The sequence below is a fragment of the Seriola dumerili genome, unplaced genomic scaffold (genome assembly GCF_002260705.1).
Source record: "Seriola dumerili isolate Sdu_G_001 unplaced genomic scaffold, Sdu_1.0 BDQW01000149.1, whole genome shotgun sequence".
Classification (NCBI taxonomy): Eukaryota; Metazoa; Chordata; class Actinopteri; order Carangiformes; family Carangidae; genus Seriola; species Seriola dumerili.
The window spans coordinates 12,589,167-12,611,288 of record NW_019174404.1 but is presented as its reverse complement, the minus strand read 5'-3'; positions in this window follow the sequence as shown (position 1 = coordinate 12,611,288).

The following is a 22,122-nucleotide window of genomic DNA, read 5'->3' as shown; positions in this document are numbered from 1 at the left end:
CCCTCGCTCTCTTTGCAGTAAATAAAAGATTAAAATGACTGTTCTAAAAACACCGACTGGTCACCAGAAGATAATTGTTTCAGCTTTGTTTACTGTGCGTGAATGTTTTCTCCCTTTTTAGTCCTTTTTTCTTTTTCATTGTGTCCATAATTAAAATTCCTTTATTTTCAAAGTAGTTCTAAAAGAGGGAGCTAAATTGCCTTTTCTGTGTTTACGTTGTCATTGGCCCACTGTCGGGAAGGGTAGAGGAGGGGGAGGATGGGAGACAGCAGCAATGTCCTTGGGCTGGATGGAAGATCAACTTTTAGTGTATAGTAAATGGCATATAAACTACGAATGTGTGTGCGTGTATGTGTGTTGTGAGTACATGCCAGGCAAGTAAGTCAACGTGTATTTTCAAGTATATGTACATTCAGACATGAACATCTGCAGTGATCAGATATTGCAAGCTCACTTTAATGCTAAAATTTACCCCCCCCCCCCCCCAAAAAAAAAAAAAAAAATCAAATCTCACTCTGGGCTTCTGAATTAAATTCCCACCTGTCTTCTGAGGAGGTGCATGCTGGGTGGGCTAATCTAATATCTTCAAATTGGTCGTTATACACAATTGAGGTGTTGATGGATCCCAACAACAACAGTATGTAAATGTGAATGAAAATTACAAGAGCCACTCTAACACCTTATAATGAACAATGCGTCTCCTCAGAAACACACTGCACAAACACTGACCTGAAACATGCTTATCTGGCACAGGCGGCAGAAATGAATTTCCGGAAGCCTGACTCTCATGCACATTTGATGAAGCCACAGTGTATTCTCCCCTTCGCTTCCCACAACCAGGCTATAAGTCTACGCCTCCTCCTCCTCCTCCTCAAGCAATGTTAGAACTGAGAACACATTTGACGATCAGGGAACTCATTAGAAAAAGGTGACAATGAGGTTTCGCAACTCCGAATTTCCACCAGCCAATTTTACACATCTCCCTTTGCAACCCAGAGCATGGCCAAGGAGACTGACGTGGGCTGCCTCTGAATGACGACCAGACTCCTGGAGAAAGAGATCGGAGGGCCTTTTGCCCCTGGTTCAAGTCAGCGACAGCCAAGACCAACATCACATTATAAGCCCTCATATACAACTCACCCAGAGGTCCGAGACCAGGAATGTTCACGCATACATACCCTCCACACGAATACAGAAACATACAGACAGGCTCCAACATACAAGCACAGTCCCCTCACCCCTGCTTGCAGTGCTATCCCTCTTCTGCTTAGCCAGGCACCCATAATTGAATCTCAGGTTGGGATTAATTCTAGGAGCTGCACTTGACTCGGTCAAAAACAACTATTACAGGAAGGCAATGTATTTTTTTACACAGCACTTCACATTGATTAGGCAATGTGCAGCGATGAGAGATGCATTGGATTCTAGATGACTGTCATTTGCATTAAATGAGGGGTTTGCCGCATCCAGGGGAGAGGGGCTGCCTGACACCAAGCGGAACAGACTGAATAGCACTTTCCATAATGCACTGAGAGCGACACACACACACACACACACACACACACACACACACACACACACCTGCATGCACAAGTGCACACACAAACACAAGCACACACACTGGCTTTGATGCCCATATATATGACAAACACCAAACACAGTTGGTTATGTTGTATGATTGCAAGAGTTAAACTCAATAAAATCAATGAGGTGTTTTCTTCTACAGAGCACTCTAGAAATTGGCCAATGGGGTTGGCCCAAGGTTTGCAATGGAAGACGGTAGAAATCATGGACAACTCAAAGTATCTTGAGTTGTAACTCCTGTGTTGTCATTCCAAGGATGAGCTCAGTGAAACATAGTGTGATCTCAGGGGAGCTAGTGGTCCAAAGAAAACTAAGGTCTGTTTCATTGCATGGTGAAAAGAAGAAGAGAGGTGAGATGATGGAGGGAAAGGAGGGAAGGCAGAGCTGGTTTGGGGGGGGGGGTCGGGGGCGCGGGGCGGGCGGGCACGGGTGGGGACTGAAAAAGGCCCTCTTTCAGTTTTGAATGAGAGCAAGAGAACGTTTTTCTTGCCTCCTCCCGTCGTGCTGTCAAACTCGATCAGCACTGAGGAGCAGTGACGCTGCTCGCCTCCCAGACTCCCCCTCTGCACAATGGAGTCTGCGAGGACCCACCATGCATTTCACATTCAATTTAGCCCTCCCCGGGACATGGCTGTCAGGGTCAGCATCGGCGGTATGAGACAAGACTGGGGGTGGAGGCCAATGTCTTGAACTGTGGCAGGTTTCAAGGGGAGGAGGGGTGTAATGACAATGCTGATGGATTTGGGCTCATAGTCCAGAGAAGGGGTGCTGGTGTTGGTCAGGTTGGAGGGAGGTTGGCGGGGACAGAAGATCCAAGGAGAATGGACAGGAGATTTGGGGTGAAAATGGGGGTGATGGAGGGTGGCCTCTTCCCAATAATAAAAAACTCCAAAAGAAAGGTCTGGCCAGAGCCTTTATTCGATGGAGCTTATGCTGCTTTCCATGGGGTCCTCAATGGGAGCTGCGAGACTGTTACTCTGCCGAAGCCCATTAGCCAGCATTAGGAGCGTCCACGCACCCGCACAAGGAGATTTGAGACAAACCCTAAACAGCCCACAATAACCACGAGGTACAAGCCTTGAGCCTTAAGACCTCGGCTTGGCCCAAAAGGGTCTTGAATAGACGCGCCCCAAATCATGTTGTTGAACAAATCAGGTATTAAGGAGAGAGGAGTTTGTCCGAATTTACTTTCCCTAAAGACTTTAGTTAAGCTAGTTACTGCGGAGCTTTAGTTAGGCGTCGGTTGCTTGTGTGTGATTGTGCATGTGTGAGGGGCCATCATTCTTCAGACATCTTACACTATGACACCCTAAAACCCCCCTGCAACATAAACCCTTCCATCTCTACCCCCTCTCACCCTGACACGTATAAACACAGCCGCACTGAAGCCTAAATTCACCCACTCCAAACAATGGGCCGCTATTGGCAATTAAATGGCATTTGGCGATTCAGGGTGCAAGTTAATGGTATTACTGTTGCGATTCTTCTCCTGAATGGCAAAAAGGATTTTCCCTCTCCACCAATAAAGCACTACTCACTGTCTTACCAGCATTACATAGCTTACCTTGGGCTTATGATTCACGGCCTTCCGATTACCATTTGAATATTTCCTTTTTTCCGAAGCGCTGGCAGATGTAGTTTTAGGTGATGCTGGGCCTCCAGCTATTCATGAGTGAGGAGGCCGGGCTGTCGTCACCCATCGCAGGCCTGTCGGTCAAGCCGGCCAGTGCTCTCCCACAGTCTGTCACCGGACAACCACCCAGGTAGATAGGCTGCACTCTTTTGCTCACACTGCTGTCTGGATTTGTCACTCACACCCTATAGAAGCTTGACGTATCAAGAAGAACAGTGAAACACGCATCAGTAGCTTTTTACAAATACCGTAAATGCTTTCAGGTGTGATCGAAGCTTTTCAATTTGAAGAGTCTTTAAGTAAAGATAGTTATTGACTCACAGAAGCCTTTTTAATAGCCCATCACCTTTATGGTATTAAAGTTAGTCAGTTTTCCCCTCTGTTTTTTTTTTAGTGAAGACCAGTAGCAACAAGAACAAGTGGGAGAATGAGGCAGAAATAAGAGGAGGCATTTTTATTCTTCACCAGTGGTTAAATAATTTGCCTCCAATAGGACTCTCATCTCTCCCTTTCTCCACATCTCTTGTTTGTCCAGAGATCCGGTTTGGCAGGCGCCTTTTCTATGGACAAGACGCTTTGAGAGGAATATGAAAAGGCAGATTTAAAGGTGACGGCTGGTCAGAGGGGAGAGAGAGAGAGAGCCTGGTTATCACAGCTATGCGACTACATTTGGAAAGCTCCCTCCCCTTTTCACCCTTAGCTGAAATGAACAAGAGAGGAAATGCTGAAATTTAACAAAGTCACAGCGAGAAATGTCTGGTCCTAACAAAGATGAATGAAATGATGAAAGGGCCCGAAAAGCTCCAGGGAAATATCTAATGTATTTCTCTACCGCTCTATTCATTCACACATTTATTCTGGTCCGAGGCACATTCTGACAATATGTAGTGAGCCTCAAACTTTATTACAGAGCTACCGCCAAACCTCAAATGCGTGTGTGCTGAAATATAATCTCCCCACTCCAATATGGAACAAAAAATTGAGCATTTTGTTGTAGCAGCCAATTAAATAATGATTCCCACTGAAGGAGCAGGGATGATGGTAGGCCAAGGACAATACATAGGAAAGGCTTGCAGATCAGTTGAGGGTTTGTTTATAGATTTGGTTCCCACACGCACTAGAGGGGCTCCCTTAACTTGACAGACCAAACAGATCAGGCGGAGAACAGAGCAGACCCTGTCAATAGTGAGGATTATGGGAACGGCTGTTTGGCCTCCAACCATTTCGCCCGCCAGAAGACACAAGAGGGCTCCAGTTTGATTCAGTTCCACTCTTATTGTCAAGTGTCTCTGGCGCTAACAGGCCCAGGCACTAGCAGACAGACTGACAGAGATTTGGACATTGACCTACTGTAGACTGAATTGCAATGACTCGGATTGTTATTTTTTTGCCATTTTAAAATAAAAACATTTGAATGAGCTAAGCTACTATGCGCTCAAAGTCTTCAGTATCACAACATTGACTTTACATGAACCATCATCACACCGGTACACGTTTACTTCGTGTACCGGTAAGAAAAATGTATGCACCCTGCCTCCCGAGCACCCTTCGTTAAAGCTGCCTTCACCCTAATCACCAATATGTGCATTCATGGGCTGCAAAAAGATGGTGTCACGCTGGCATTGTTCTGTTCCTCTGGGACCGGACGGGTATTGCAGTGCAGTTTAAGCCATTTCAGCCACAGCTATGATCTTAATTAGCTACACCTAAAGCCCATCTCTTCCCCAGACAAGTCTAATTAAGCCCAGCGCCTTTCCCCAGCCAGAGCCCCTCTGCTGGCTAAAAGGGAACCCGCAATCTCTTGTCCAAGGATTACGACCTGGGATACATCACAAGCAATCATCTTCCCCCCACAGCCCCAAAACCCTTGGTCGCTGCCCCCCCCCATCCTTGTTTCATGAAAAGCACAATACTTTTTCCCCACTAATTTGCTGTGTGTGTATTAAACAGCCTCTTCACCCAAGTCAAAGAGGAGAATCCCTCTTACAGGAGTCTTAATAAGTCCAGGGCAGAGAGGCTAACTGTGTAGCAAAGAGCAGTCGTTCCTTTGTACATGGCAGCAGTCGCTCAAGCTAAACGGCTTGTTATTAGTAGATGGGGGGTGTAGCTTTCCTGCATTAGCTTGAGCAGTGTCTCTTGCCTTGCTTGCGAGGCTCCAACAAAGGCGTGCTTTCTTAATTGGATAGTTCCCTTAACCCTGCGAAGATCTTTGATCCTTATTGTAAACTTTCATTGTTGTCCATCAGTCTTACGGCAGCTACTGCGATTGCTTGGTCTCATCTTAGCATCCTAAACTCCTTAGTGTTAGTATCAGCTCAAGCTCTTAGCGCTGGATAAGCCCTTGCTAATGTCATAATGGTGATGATTTGGCTGAGCCCTCCGGCGTTATGTCAATTCAGCCGAGGAAAGTAAGAGCCACAATTAACAGAAAATTAGCTAAATGCTGTTGAGTGGTTCTGCGTATTTGAGGGCAGGGCGCTGACCCTAACAACCCCACACTCTGTTGCCAATCAATTATATTTCCACTGCTGCAGGCCAACTTCATGATTGTGAGCATCAGTCAATTATCCGAGTAGCTGTTAGCAATAATCTCTGGAGTTGGGATGCTTTTTGCCTCATCATCAGTTCACCATGACTATTATAGAAATGCTTTTACATTAATGAATGATGCACACTTTGGCCTCATACACATGAATATCTGTGTACGACACACACTAGAAATATATATGTAATATTAAACAAAACTGAACGTTTAATACTTCAAGGCAAACCATTTAAACATAGCAGTATTTATAGCTGCGGTATCTAAGGGCACACAGTGGAAGGTGTTACTGGCTCCACTCACAGTTGAAACTGCTGAAATGATTCTGTGCACTCCCACTTTGAAGTTCCTCAACAGACTTGTGGGTCAGACCTCCTGAGGAGAGAGAAAGACTCAATTCATCAGGGTGCAATAGAAGTGAAAGTAGAATACTCTTCATGTCCAATCACTGGAGGGGGGCCCGAGGAAGAGCGAGTGTGTGAGGCTGGAAGTGAGAGTGCTGCAGGAAAGATGGAGCACAGCAGAGCAGAGCAGAGGAGTGTGTGGGGATCTCCTGCGAGGAGGCCAGCCCTGGGTGGTTCTCACTGAAAGCCTATTTGTGGATGAAAGTGCAGCAGCCCTGGGGTCCACTCGCACAGAGAGACGAGGCCAGTGATTAAGGGGGCGCGAGGGCAGGACGGCCCTTTAATTTGGGGCTGCGGAGAGAAGGGGGGCCGGCACTGGTGTATCTGTAGCCAGACAATGGCGATTACCTTCCTCTTTATCTGGCGGAGAGGGGGCTTTGAGAGAGCAATCTGAGGAGCGGAGGAAATGGCACGACACAGGATTAGTGGCACAACAGGACGGTAAATTAAATGTTGGAGATGAAAGAATGAGGCTCTGACATGCATCAATAGAGAGCATTTGCTGCATTCTAATAACAGCAGCCGAGGAGAAATACCTGTAGAGATTAGTGTGTGTGTGTGTGTGTGTGTGTGTGTGTGTGTGTGTGTGTGTGTGTGTGTTCGAGCGCGGGCGTGCGAGTGAGTGAGTGAGTGAGTGAGTGAGTGAGTGAGAGAGAGGAAGGATACACAATCATATAAATGACTTTGGACGCCTTTTGTCATGTGACAACCCTCAGTGGGGAAGCAAACAGGAAAGGTGTGTTTGTGATCGTCAGTGTGACCCCACTAGAAAAAGCATGTGTGAGAGTCACAGTGCCAGCAGGTCAGAACTGTACAAACACAATGAATGTCAGGTGTGATTTAAATTTCCTGTTTTGTGCAGCCATCACTTCATTAAAAGGTGTCGAATGGTTGCAACTGAGCCTTTATACTTGTTAGACTTTTCTTTACTCCACACTGACGTGTCATGACCCCTGACACACTGGTAATTATTCAATAGTTGCTTAAAAGTAGCCATTATTATTCATAACATTGCAAACTGAGTGAGTTTAGTTAATAGTTATGTACAGTCGATATCTGTTCTATGAATGAGCAAATTGTAACTACAACACTTCTCTGAAAAATATATATTTTCAAAAAATGTCTTAAAAATAAGTCTCAAACAACCTGTAGTAATTTTGCTGAGGGTCATCATAAATATCCATTGTGCCATTCCTGAAGATCCACATCCTTCACAATAGGTTTAACCTGAAATGTAATGGGCTGATATTTCCGTGACTGTGCCATAAAGGACCTTAATTAAGAATGTTTTTAATCTTAGAAATAATCAATCAAAAAACTCCTCTGACAGATATTTACTGTTCTGTAGCAAGTTAAACGCACTACACAATATCTTTTTCTGGGCAACACTTTTATCCATTTTTTTCAACTGTATCAAACTTATATCTCTATATCCAATGCAACAAACTTCTCAGGAATTTGTAATGAAACATTTCAACTGTGCAAGATTATGTGAAACCCACACCTCACCTGCATATGGGAGGATCGTTACTATCAGCTGCTCAAATAACTCTACTGGAATTTAACGTTATACATCACATTTACATGAAATTATGTCATCCAGTGATATAATTCTGAGTTAGTATTCATACAGAAGTCCAATGCAGATGTCAAAACCTCCCCTCACATCTAAAAGACTGTTAGGCATACAATACCATTTCCTGGCTGCCTAATTTGAATATGAGTGTGTGAGTGTGGGTATGTCATTTATGAAGCTGGCATCTATCAATACAAATGCTGCTGTGAACCCACAGCACTTCTAGAGGGATCATCAATAAGTCCCTGTCGACTCCCACACGACAACAAACGCAGCTAAAGACGCCTACACAACACTGTACCTACACTCAGCTACACACTAAACCTGCTTTTATAGATTCCTGAGCATAACTGCTCAAATTAGTTGGTGTGTCTCAGAGTATCTGTGGATCAAAACTGCATCCAAACAAACCTATATGAGACTTGATGCAATTACGAGACTCTATTAAAAGTTCTCGCAAAAGTTTTTCCCCTTTGTGTGAGATGCAATTTAGACATTTCCAAACAAAAAGCAATATTTAAACATATTCAAGTCGTCATTAGTGGAAATCAATATGCACAAACATTCTCATTAGCGTCTAGCACAGTGACTGACAGGTATTATAGATAAAAAGTGAGAAAATCAAAACAGAGATGAATGACACAGTGACAGAGTTGCGAAGGGAAAGAAAGAGTAGAGACGAAGCGTCTGATGTGTGAGCGACAGCTGACGGGGTGTGAGAGAGAGCAGGTCCTGAATGCAGGCAGAAATGATTCAATCAAAGAGTAGCTTTATCTAGGTTATTACTACACTGAAGCAGGATGATGAAGAGGAGGTTCGCCTTAATCTCGGCCACAATGGAAGGGAACAAAGGCGTACTTACAAGCACTATCAGCCACAAATATCAAATCAGCTCTAGCTGCACCTAATCTTGCCAGACAGCGCTGTTGATTCAATGAACCTGCGGTCAGAGACATACACAGCCATATGTGCAAAGGAGGTACACACCCTGACTCGCGCACATAAACATGGTCGTTCGCACAGATAGCAGCAGTTCACTTTGCATCAGGGGAGAGCTACGCTGTGTCTCATGTTGTCATGTCCTGTCTTGATTCAAACTGTTATAATTCTGACGCAAAGCTGCATGAAACTCACAGCAGGAGGCCCATTTATTGTTTCTACTATATGGTTACACTGTCCTCAGTCTGTAAAACCTTATACTACTGTAGCTCAGACTTTTCCCTGACAAAAGGGCGCCAAAAGACCCATGACATCCTGTGTGACCTTTGAACTTCTGAACACCCTCATCCTCAGGGCCCTTGTCCACAGTAAGAGCAGTGGTGGTGGAAACGTCCTTGTTCAGGATGGCACTTGGCAGAGGGAAAAGGACACTGGCAACTTCATTATCCCACAATAACAGGCTAATTATTGTGTTTGTTAGCAACAAATCAGAGCACAACAGACTGCATGTCCCTGTCCTGTTTTGAGCATCTTAATTACTTACCCCCCCACACACACGCACTCACACACACACACACACAACCATCCCTTTCTCTGTTGCCACTGCTGCTGTTGTTATTTTGCATATAAAAGGCAACAGCTAATTGTCTGGACTATAAATATTCGGCATGCAATTAGCGTCCTGGCCTGCCTCTGCGTTGTGTTATCACCTCGCTGTTTGGTACGTGGTGCAGACCGCACACTCAATTCTCCATATCTAATGGGAGTTTGATAGCAGAACAGAACCTTTGTTTCGAAGAACAAATGACAGCGAGCGCCTCCCGGTTGTCTCGCCCATCCACTTGGCTTTGAGGAAAGAACACATCCACATCATCACTTGAGAAAGAGAGCGCTAGAAGGTTAATGCCACACTGATTATACCTGTGGAAGGTGTGCTACGTAGGCTCATGTTGTAGCAGCAGGCAAAGGAAGTGAGAAAAGACACAACAAGGTATTTGGAGTGGTAGAAATGAGATAGTTAACACAGCTCTTGGTAACAACAAAGTCAGCTCTGCTAGTGCAAGTGAAATACTGAAAAGAAACAAAAATCCCTCTGGCCTCAGGGACAAGGAACAAGAGTAAAAGCATGAGAAAGACATGAGGAGGGGCCAGGAGAAAGAGGGGTCCAAAGACCAGGGTACTCTGACACTCTCCTCCACCTCACCTAAAATCAAAGAGAGCAGGGTAGGGGAGAGGTACAGAAGAGAGACAGCGGGGGTGGACGGGTAAGAGGGCCTTCACGGATGACTGCCACCCAGTTTGAGCTGCTAAAGTGCAGACGTGAACTTCTTTCATCTCCCTTCAGGGTCACTGTCCACGAAGGGAAGGGTCCTGTCATCCTGCTCTCACTTCCCCACAGCGAGCTTCCCAGCTCCTTAAGGTTCCCACCTGACGGAGCCACGACACCCCATGAAAGCACAGCAAACACAGCAGGAGCAACATCAGGGCAAAGCTGCGAGCGGCACTGCAAGCAGCAGTGAGTTAAGGCATCACATGGTCTGAAGCAGGCCAGAGAGAGGCCGCATTCACTTCCACTGGAACGGAGCCATTAAGAAGTTTCCTTATGGTCGATTCAAAATATAGAAGAGGTCCACAGAAAGGCCCAAAAGGATGGTTGTATGGAGCACATGGAGTAAATAGGAAGACACAAAAGGCCCTGGCTAGTTGGTGGAGAAGCTGTGGATTCTGCACATTAAAGGAGCAAATGAACACAACAATTGTGATAAGTTAAAATACAAAAGAAAACTATTGAGACCACTGCCCTCCAATGAGGGGGGGGGGGGGGGGGGTCAAAAATGAATAAAGAAAGACAGAATAAAGCAGGTGGAGATTTGATGGGGAGGGGGGTGGAGAATGAGTAAGACTGACCCCCAGTCTGTGTGGCGAGGCCGACTGGAGCCTGGAGGCTCGTTAGAGGCAAGATCCTGAGGGCTCCTAATTGGGCCGGCCAGGGCCAGGCAGTTTGATAGAGAGAGGGAGACAGAGAGAGAGAGAGAGAGAGCGAGGGGAGTCAGTCTCAAGATCCGGGTTTGGAGAGGGGAAGCATGGAGGGGTGTGGGAGTTAATGGTGAAGGGGGCTTTCCAAGTCACATGAAAGTTTGTGGGGATGAATGTACCATAATTAGATTAATAAGTAGCTTAATTTATCGCAGCAGAGGATATCAGCGGCTCCACATTAGAGGCAGGCCAGAAGATTAGCCTCGATCGGCGTTTCCAAAACACGATTAGCCCCCCAGCACAAAGACCAGGCTCTTTCACAGGTTCCTACCACAAGGGCTGGGATTAGAGAAACATGTTGAATAATCAGCAGTGCCCCCGCATGCTCCTCTCAAGTCTGCACCACAGCCGGGGGTGCAGTGCAACCCTTTGCCCCCTCCCTGTCCTGCTCACAACACTTATCAATTAGACTATTACAAGGGCAATTAAAGTCAAGAGCAGCTACACTAACGCCAGGTTTGCCTGTACCACCCAGGTTCAGATACAACCCTTCCGCATGTTCACTTAATCCAGCTGTACCTGCCAATACATGAATCACCCTTTAATTATATAGAGAAAGTCATTGTATGGATAGGATTCAACCAATGGCTTTTGCCAATGAAATCAAGCCCGGTCGATTAGCATCTTGGTGTGTATATGGCCACTAAGTCATTTGGATATCCCAAGAGCCCCTGGTGACTCACAGCTTCATGGCTAATTGATTGTCCCTCCAATCTCCTCTAGAATGCCAATAAAGACCTCAGCATATGTTCGCTCCAGTCCCAGCCACCAGCCACATGCATCATGAATGCAGCGCTCTTACTAAGCTTTAGATCCCTTGATCCTCTACATCCTCCACATCCGGCCTCTTGTTTGACAAAAAAAAGTGGATGAAAAAAAAAAAAAACTGATGGGCCAAGAGCCAAGATCTTTGCAGAGTAGCCCGTCTATAGTGGAGAGGTTGCAGCTGTTTGTCATCTCCTGATATGGTCCTCAAGCAATATCTATTAGATTTATAACACAGGAAAGACTCCACCCGGGCCCACAGGAACATTTTTTAAGAAGCAGTGACACTTCACCAGTCCTTACTGTCCGGATTTGCAAATGAGGAATCACAAGGAACATGGAGAGGGAGTGGCACAGAAGAAGAATATCACGTGGGATATTTTCCACAACACAGAACCTCAGCACTTTACCACCAAAGGACCCACATTTAGAGCATCTAATGCCGCTCCTGCTGAACATAAGCTATTCTTCTCACGGTTTAGACCTCTCAGAATCATGAGATTGCAATAAAGATACCACATATCTCGCAGAATTTAATGCAGAACCAACAAGAGACTGGTGCAGATCATTGAGTGTGAACATCCAGTCATGAATATAGACATTCTTCACTTGAGCATGTTTATAAATCGCTCACTTGTCACCACCTCGTCAGGCAGACGAGTCCTATTTACCCTTGAAAAACCAGCAACTTTTACATTTCCCACTGCTGTGCCGCCACCGCAGGCCAATTATCCTGTGTGACTATGCAGCGCCATGCATTGGTGATAATGTGAGCAGAGTCAACACGTCCTACAGGCTGAGCTCGCTGGCAGGGGCTGGCCTCAGTGAGTCCCATCCCGCCCTGCCACACAGGTCACTACAGCCCTGCTCACCTCTGCTAGCCAAGCTGGAGGGAGGCTGTGGATGGATCTGTGTGTAGGAGTGTGTGTGTTTAGGTTTTTAGGTGTAGGGATCTGAACACATCACAACAACTCCAACACACACACACACACACACACACACACACACACACACACACACACACACACACACACACATACACTTTGGAAGCTACTTATCACCCATGCATTTCAGATATGCAGTTATAACACATAACTTCAGTACATATCAAAGCAACATCTGAAATGTACAGTGCTGATTCTTGTAAGTTGATTCTACAACTTTGACAGGAATTCATAACAATGACAACATACTGCAACTGAAACATGGACACTCTTTACAATTTGTAGATCTAATGTGTATTTCTGTATAATTACATTTCTGTAAATAAAAGCCTTTGTTTAAAGTGCACTCTAGCATCAGCAGTTTCTTATCCACCATCATTCCTTAACTAAACCTTTAATGCTCCAAGCTCTTTATTCCACTCTGTTATATGAATTAGTGCTTAAAGCAGAAATCAAGCTTAGTTTGACTTTTTAAATTGGTACCTTGACCTTTGAAATCCCTCAGTGGCATCAGATTGTCAAATTCAAAGGGTGGCTGGAGTTAAGGAGAGGACTTACCTAGTCGGAGCGTCACCTGAAAGGAAGAGAAGGAAGTCAGTGAGTGAACGGTAAGAAGCAGTTTAGACATACAGTATGTGCTGCGGAGAGAAAGCGAGAGCTCAGAGACCTTGATGAAACACTGGCAGTAACTTTTAAATCCTACTTTAACTGTGGCTGAAAAGAACAAAAAAAAAAAAAAACTCTTGGATGGGAATAAAGAAGTATCTTCATGTTAACATTGATAATGCACCAAGCCATGATTGCCTTTATGGACCCTGTTTGTTGCCAGCTCCACCAGCGGTCAGCCAGCTCTCTCCAAAAACCTCACCCCAGCATCACGGCCCAGCACTCTCTGCACTCTGCTTGTTAGATAGCAGCTGCTACACTCTTTCCTGGTGAAGCAATGTCTGTTGCTGAACAAACGAGGGAAAAACAAACAAACCCTGGGCTTGATCAGGCCATGTGCAGTGTGCGGCGTGTTGCGCGCCCTGCTCCGCTCCGCTAGCTACCGCGGCAGCTAGCCTTCGCCATGCACCAAATTAGAAACCCTCGCCATCAGGCAGACAGCTGGCAGCCTTCCCCCGGGAATGCCAATTAAGTTTGTAAAACATTTAGACAACAAAACTGTACAAGAGAAAAACATCCCATAGAGGCGGTCGTCCCCACAACTCCCAACAGTCCTCACTATGACCTCCACTGCCCTCCCCTTTCCCCCCCCGGCCCCCCCCACCTCCATCTGCAGCAGCCTCAGGAAACACCACCTTAGAGCATACACATGCCACAGAGAACAGCAAATATGCTCAGAGAAATACATGAATACCAAATCAAAGCCATTGATTTTGTCATGCTAATGTGTTGTTATAGCAAATTAAGAGATGATGTTTTATTAATAAGTTTTTGCCTACTCCATCAGATAAAGACTGGAAGCAGAGTCTCCTCCTAAACAGTCACATATTCACTGACAGCTCCTTAACACTGTAGTTTTGACAGTTGCAGATTCAGTAGAGGAGAATGAACAGCCATTGTTGGCTTCCTATGCCACACACAAACTAAACCATAAAGTGCAGCTTTAAACTTCAGCACTACGCATGATCAAGTGTCCAAAGTGGTAACCTGAGTTTTTGGCCTAGGGAAAAAAAAAAGAAGCTGGGTAGGGATTAGAATAATAGCTAAGTAGCTTTCTGAAAATTGAACCCTTGAGTAGGAAAGGAATATGGTGGCCTTAGGCGAAGAGTGTGACCCACGCTCTCCTACTGAATGCTCGTGCTAAGACTTGTTGTTTGTTCATCCAGGCAGCCCACTCCACAGTTGTTTCAGTGTGACACACCAGGAAGTGACAGACAGAGTGACAGCGTGAGTAACTAATTGAGACGGGATGCAAAGAAGCTCCTCTGAGCCTTAAGTACATGGAAGTGGGAGAATGCCCTCGTCTCCCGTCTCCCGTCTCCCCTCCACCCCTCCACACACACACAGAGCACTATCCCTGCTTAGGGCATCTCTATCAATGTTAATTAGCTGAGCAATGATTAATATGGAAGCTAAATGAAGTTATTTCATGTAATCAGTGTTTCCTTTGAAAGATCATTCATTATGTCAATAAAACTCTGTTTGAATTCCTTTAAGACAACATTGTTACAGCGAGAGCGGAGAGGTGACAGAGCTGAGAGACTGAAAATGAAGAAAAAACAGCGGCTATGAAGAATGCAGCCCGAAAATTATCGAGCTCCCCACACAGGCTCAATTTATTCTTTCATGACAGAGATTTTCTTTCATCGCTTTCATTTGAACTAAAATGCCCTTCTTCAGTTTCCTCCCTGACTAACACTGATTCATAAATGCTCACACAAGTAAAGTACTTGTAGCTTCATTACACCCATGTGTTTGCCAGTTTCTGCTGCAGGTGTTCTATACATTGTCACAGAGGCATAAATTTAGAATCACACAAAAACAACTACTGTAAAGTCATTATTCCAGCTGTGTATTTGCACCCAGGTCAAGCTCCACATGTATTAACAAAGCGTTAATGCAATGATAAATTTGGACCTATTTAACTGATTATACAAGTGTTTTTGCATGTTTTAGCCCATGTAACACATACATACCATGTATACTGCATGCTGTATCGTTTTAGGCTTCTTATTCCAGAAAGACGTTGTCTGGCATTTCTGTAAAGTATAAAATTACATTAATTGCATTTAAAACTGCATTAGTTAAGCAATGCATTACATTCATAACATCTGTTTTTAAAATCAGTCTGCACTCATAACTGCAATATCACACAATGACAATGTAACTGATGTAACAGACAACCTTCCGCAAGCCAGTTTCAAGTCTCTGCAAGGTGATTTTTGACACAGGTGACACGGAGAAATCAGCAGACACTGTGACCGCCTGTAGGAAGAATAAAATACTTTCAGACACCTAAAACTGTGTAACAACCTTTAAAAGATCGTCAGCAGTGAAGTAGCAAAAGTATTGGCTGCAACATATGAAACAACATTATATTGTCGTAAGGTGACATGACTATAGGAGCGGTGGCTATGAATATTTCAAAGCAGCATTAATAGATTTATGCCAGTTAAGGAACAATGTGACAGGCTGTAAACATAACAGTGACATCATATCACCTCATAAAGTTAATATGAAAGTTAATACTATTACTGTCTGCTTCCTTTGACCACTAATGGTGCACTAGCTTACAATATCTATGCAAAATCTGAAATTTAGCAACTGTATTTAAACTGTTAAAAATGACTCTCCACCTGCCTCTATGGTGATGAAGAAAGTACATGATGGGTGGAGCAAAACTTTGGCCACTGGAGGCAGTGCAGCACAAAGACTGTAAATCTAACTTTGCAGTGCTTCAGCTCTCCGTCTTGTAAATCAAGAGCAGCAATCAGTAGATTAAACTGTTGCCATTGTCAGTGTGTGTGTGTGCCTGATTTTCTCTTCCCCTCTCTCTCTCATCATCGCTGCTATCTGATGACCTCTCTCTTGCACGGATGGCACAAGAGCAGACACTGACAGCTTCATAATTCTCCTGACAAACAGCTCAGTAAATGATCACTTTGCCCCTGTGTTAACTGCCAGACTGGATGTAAAGCACTCAGACCCAGGAATGAAGCCAGAATTTAATTTCAGCTGACTGTGTGCTCCATCTAGATATACTTTTATTAAGAAATGAAAGCTGGTAATTTTAGATAGACCCAGTGTAAATGCACAGACTGCTAATGGGGTTCCATTTTAGAGAGGGCCTTTTCCTTTTTGGGCTTTTAGAATCTAATCTAGTCTATTGTCAGGATGGTCAGGGTGTCTAATCATCCTTAACCTTGCATCAGTGCCATAACCCCTTTATTTCCTTGCCCTCCAACAATTTAAACATGGTTTTAACATAATAGCGGGACTTTTAGCATCCTAGTCACTGCACCTTCTACCAGAATCACCACAACTAATGGGATCTAATCTATACAATAAGAGACATTAATATATATGCAAATCAGCTGAGGCTACATCTCTCGCAGGGGAGATAGACCGAGTTGGCATACACTTGTATCATTTCTGTCACATGTGTCACTTAGTTGTTAATTACTGTTAACATTCCTAAAATGCAAATGTGTGGTTGTGCAAATACCGCAGCACATGTATCGTTAAGTAATAACGTTCTGGGAAGAAAAGAGCCCCCCCACCCCCCACCCCCCCGAAGGTCCAGCAGTGTTGGGGGAATTTGAGGCACTGGGGGTTGAGGGTTGCAGGTCGGCTGTTCAAAGCCACTCTGTGCATTGTTGGGTAGTAGGGGATTAGGTCTCTCCAGGCTGCAGAATTTGCTTTCTAATTAAAAGGGATAAGATGTAGAAAAATAGTGAGGGGCATTACTACTGTAGAAAAGAAGGGGGTGGAAAGGAGAAATGCTGAAAAGAGGGGATAGAAGTTTGTAGTGTCACCACTGGTGTTTGATCACAAGACTAAGCAAGAGTTACCAACCTCTTGTTCTGACTCTCACTGCCCATTTTTTCCCCTCTGCACTCCAGCCTCTATCTCATTAACTCGCACACTTTGAACCTCAAAACAAAGAGAAAATAGTCATGTTATTTTTCCTTTTCACAAACTGTTGTTATGTGACATTGGCAACATGCATTAGTATTAGCTGTTAGGCTGCAGAAAGTACAATAGTCTGTTTCTGTTCCATAATAATCAGAATATTGAAAACCCTCTGCAGTATAATTAAACATTATCCCGTCTGTTACCATAATGAATACAAAGTTCACAGAGAGAACTAAAAGTAGCACTTAATTCATTGTGTGTTGTGCAAGAAACTGGGGAATTGTTGATTTCATCACGACATATACAGAACACATAAAACTCATTGACGGAAAGTAAGTACAGTGTTGTACGCAGTACAAATTTTTATTTTTATTTGTACTTTGCTTGAATACTAAACTTTTATGCTGCAAAAAAAGTTCAACATTTTGGGAAATACCCTTTTTTTTTCTAAGGAAGAGTTAGATGAGAAGATTGACAACCCTCTCCCGGACGATTTGGCTGGACAAAGGAAGGAAGACCACACACAAGTTATAACTAAAAATACATTTATTTTGCAGAACTAAAAAGGAAATCAGTCTAAACACTAAACAAAATACAGTAAAAACCAAACAACCAGGGGAGAGAGAGAGGGTCCAGAAAGTCCCTGCTATGCAGTGACTCCCAGAAACCCATAGATGTGATCCAGAGCATGTAGCTCTACACACTTTCACTGCCGCTTCAGTAGATTAGACTGCACCGAAACCTAATGGGGAAAAACTAACCAAACAGATACCTTAAACCTAAACGCTCTCCCCAAAAAAGAAAAAAAACACTATACTTGTGTGTGATACTTCCCAGATTATTAATTTTAACAAGTAGACAGATGAAACCATGCCAGAGCTCCAAATGCCTACATACTAATTAGCAATACAAACCAAACTGGGTCAAATTACCACACAGACTAAGCTTCATCTTACCAAACTACTTTATCCCGGACAAGCCCCCATTTGTCACAAACTGCCTCAATGAACGTGCCAACAAGGGAGATCACACAAAGTTATACAAAAAAAAAAGCAATTTATTATAACTAAAACATAAGACAGATAAGCAATGAGGTTTAGAAATCAGCAAGTTCAGTCATGAAAGCCGTGCATGTATGAGTGGTACATGTGCTGTGGCAGTGTTGTATGTGCAAAAGCAAAACAAATGGATGTCAGCAGATGGAAGGGAGAGAACAAGTGAACGCGTGGGCCAGCTTTTATACTCTGGAAGGCCCAGGTGAACAGCTTCAGCTGACAACCCTCTCATGCCAACCAACTGCCTCTCGATGTGGGCGAGGACAACCTCCAAGACAATGGGAGGGGCGTCCCAGGTGAGCATCGAGCTACAGCCACGAGCCAGTTATCTTATCTGAGCACAAAGACTAGAAACAAGGGGGAAACAGTCAGTCTGGTGCAAACGAAATGTGCCTTTCAGCGCCTCACTAATACACACAAGCTCACTAATTTAACACGCTGCATCTAGTTTGTTTAAATTGAACAAAAATTGACATGTAAAAAAACAATTCACTATTTACACTCCCAGCCAAGAAGTAGTCTGAAAAATAGACTCCACTTACATCTCAAGTTATCATTTTTACACTTTGACTACACAGTGCAGATTAAACAATATAGGTTCTAGCTGTTTCCCTATTTCCAGTCTTTGTGCTAGGCTTAGTCACTTAGATCCATACTGTATCTAGCATTTGGTTTTAACAGTTACAGAAAATGTTTATGATTATTCTCCTAACTTCTATGTCAGTTAGATACTGAATGCAGGACTTTTACTTGTGACAGAGATTTTTCACACTGTTGTATTGCTACTTTTTATTTATTTTTTTAAAAACCTCAATACTTCCATCGCCGCTGATAGAAATAAGACAAGATCACTGGTGAGGATTATTGGGTTAAAGTGAGGCATCTCAGAATACCAAAACACTTCATTTGAGCCACTTAACTGTATAATACTGAACCCAGGGGGCTGGTCTGTGACCCAGCATGTGTTTTTATTTAACCCTTTGCTCCAGTGTCCATCCCTCCTTCAGTCAGCATGCTGCTGTTTTGTTACCTTGTTCTCCAGCAGGGGTCCAGCTCTCCCCAGGCACCTTACAAACGAACCCTGAGTTTTTAAGCACACACAGAGGCCCAATTCTTTTCCCCCGAGCCCTGGGAGGTTAACGACATGCCAACGACATACCAGTGGAGAACAAGACCTCCGCCTCACTCCCCTCCTCTCTTGGCCAACCCCCTCACCAGCACACACGCACTGGGGTTTTGTGGTTGTTCTGCACCAGCACAAACCCCTCTAAAACCTTCAAGCCCTGGAAACTCCATCTCAAACAGAGCTCATTTCTTGGTAGTGTCTGGTTGCTGAAGCGCCCCCCCCACCACCACCTCTATTTTTACCAGGCTCCATGAAGCTCTCACCTTTTACTCCCAGGCAATCCGATCCTATTTGGAGTGTGTGACGAGGGCCATTCTCCATCACCTCACTGATCAAGAGCCCCCCTGTAAAGCGGGCCCAGGGATGAGCAGGTACAGATTTGGGGAGAAGAGGGAGTGGGGCATGTAGTGAAAGAATCTGCAGTGAGCCAAGGAGAAGATTAAACGGTGGCTAACCGTCAGTACTCCTCTCCCCCCACCTCCCTCTTCCCTCAACACTCCCTACTACTTCACTGGTGTCCTGAGGGGGAGTACCAGGGGGAGGGAGGGAGGGGAGGAAGAAAGCAGGGGGAGGCCAGTGGCACAGTGGTGGCTGAGCCATCTTGTCATCATAGCAGGACAAGCACATTCAACCGTGTCCTCTGTACCCTCCCATCTTATTCCAGACACTGTATTGCCCTCTGCTGAAATCCATCAAAACCCCTCTCTTGGCCCCTGTAGCCCCCCCCCCCCTCCTTGTTGGAAGAGTGCTCTCCGCTGGTGTCTTTTCTTTTTTAAAGGGCAGAGATGAGTCCTGGGCTCCGCAGTCTTTCCAGGCATCCAAATTAATTTGCGTCTGGGCAGCAACATAAGCAGCACGGGGCTATTTGATGAGAGTGTAGGGCAATGACATGCACTGGCAGTCATGCCTTGATCTCTTGCTTTCTTTCCTTGTCACTTTCCCCCTCACCTTAATGCCAGATTCATGCCAGCCTCATCCACATGGGTGGCACATAAACCAAGACTTGTGTTTCTAAGAGGAGTAATAACTGCTGCGCTCCGAGAAAATACTTCAAATCTCTGCTTTTGTGCATGTATCAAATATCCTTCTTAATGTAAGCTTAAATTACCAAACCACTAAAACCGCCAGCACCCCAAAAAACAAAAAAAAAAACAAAAAAAAAAAACACACCAATCATAAACTGTATTGTCCTCACAGCGAATAAAATGAGGATGCACTCCATTGAGCAATTTCTGAAAATCCCTCTGCTAATTTTCTGATCAATACCTCAAGAACAGATCGGTTTCATAATAATAAACAGACTAAGGACATCTACAAAACAGCATTCCTTTAGTTTGATAAATGTCAAAGTGAACTTAATGCAATTTGACATGCATTTGAAGTCGTGATCCAAAAAGGGGACCACAGTTAATGCCTAATTAGCGTCCCTAAATAATAAAGCAACTTAGACTAATAATTATTGCATGTACCCATTCTACCAGTTGCACTGACAATTAACCTTTCTCAACTGGTGATTCGCAATTTGAGTAAATCCTGTTATCAGTAAATATAACACATGGCACACACACACACACACATACACGTTTCAAACACCACTCAAGGAAATCTATGCAGTGTTTACGGTCGGAAAGCAGAACAACAAAACAAACAGCAGATATCCACTTTCAGTAAACACCACCCAACCACTTATACAGTATCTTCCCGGTGGCTTAGAGTGGGTGGGGAATCAACTTTAGGTGGCTGCTGTGAATGTCATTGAACTACTTGTGTTTACGCAGGCTTAATAATGCCGTGACAAGGTCTCTTTAAACACACAACGAATGCTTCTGAATGTATCAGGTCAAATTAATGCCTGGCGTTGCTGTCAAGAAATTGACAATTCAAATTTTACGGCCTAAAGAAAGGTGGGAGAATTTAAGGAGCAGCGGTGGAGAACCTCACAAAAGAAAGTGTGGCTGCTCTCTGCTGCTGCTGACCACTGTTCAAATAAGAAATGCTGCCCAGGTCTCTGATATTAGATCACTGGAGCCAGAAACACGATTACCCACAGACAAAATAAAGGTGAAAAGATTCAGGATTGAGCATTCTCCCAAAATGTCTCTCCCTCATCCCAATTTGGCAGCACTTGGCTTGTTGCCCACTCACATTGTGTGGACGGCCCTGCCACTGTTGCCATGGGGATGTGTGGACCTGCGCAGGCCCTGAAGGCAGAATGGCCTGGTGGTGAGGTGGGGGTTATCATCAGCAGCAGACTCTGCTGGGCCCCCATCCAGAGGCCTGGGTGCAGGAGGAGCTGTGAGGCAGCGGAGGTACCCCCTCCTCTCTCTCTCTCTCTCTCTCTCTCTCTCTCTCTCTGCAGGGCCTCTCTCCCCGGTGGATGCTGCCGCTGTTACGGACGCAGCAGAGGCTCTGAGATGGGGACTCAGTAGTGCAGGGCTCCAGCCTGTCCACTGGGGGTCGGCTGCCTGACTCCCATAAGCCTGGGCCAGACGGGGTGGGCTGAGGTGGGAAGGGGCCAGGCGAGGCGAGCTGGACTGTGGCCCAGTGCGGTGACTGCCTGTCTGCCCAGGCGCTGGGCCACGCTGCCACTCCTCCCTGGGCTCGTGCCCCTGCACTTGGATTTCAAAGGGATGTGACAGGGGGACTGGCTTTCCCTCTCCGTTGCAGGATCCCTGCCCCACCAACAGCTTCTCCAAAGCCCCCCCTCAAACAGCTTTCAGCCCCCACTCTCTCCCAGCCCCCAAATGCCCCTCCAACAGCTTTTCTGTTTCAGCCATGAACCCAGGCTCCCTCTCACACTGTGCCATTCCCACCACTGCTGCCTCACATTTGGGAGGAGAAGGGGGAGGTTGTGCTGCTACACTGCACCCATCTGCCCCATGTCTTTCCATGCTGTGGACCATGATGCTGCAGCATGGCTCTCTGGGCGCTGTAAA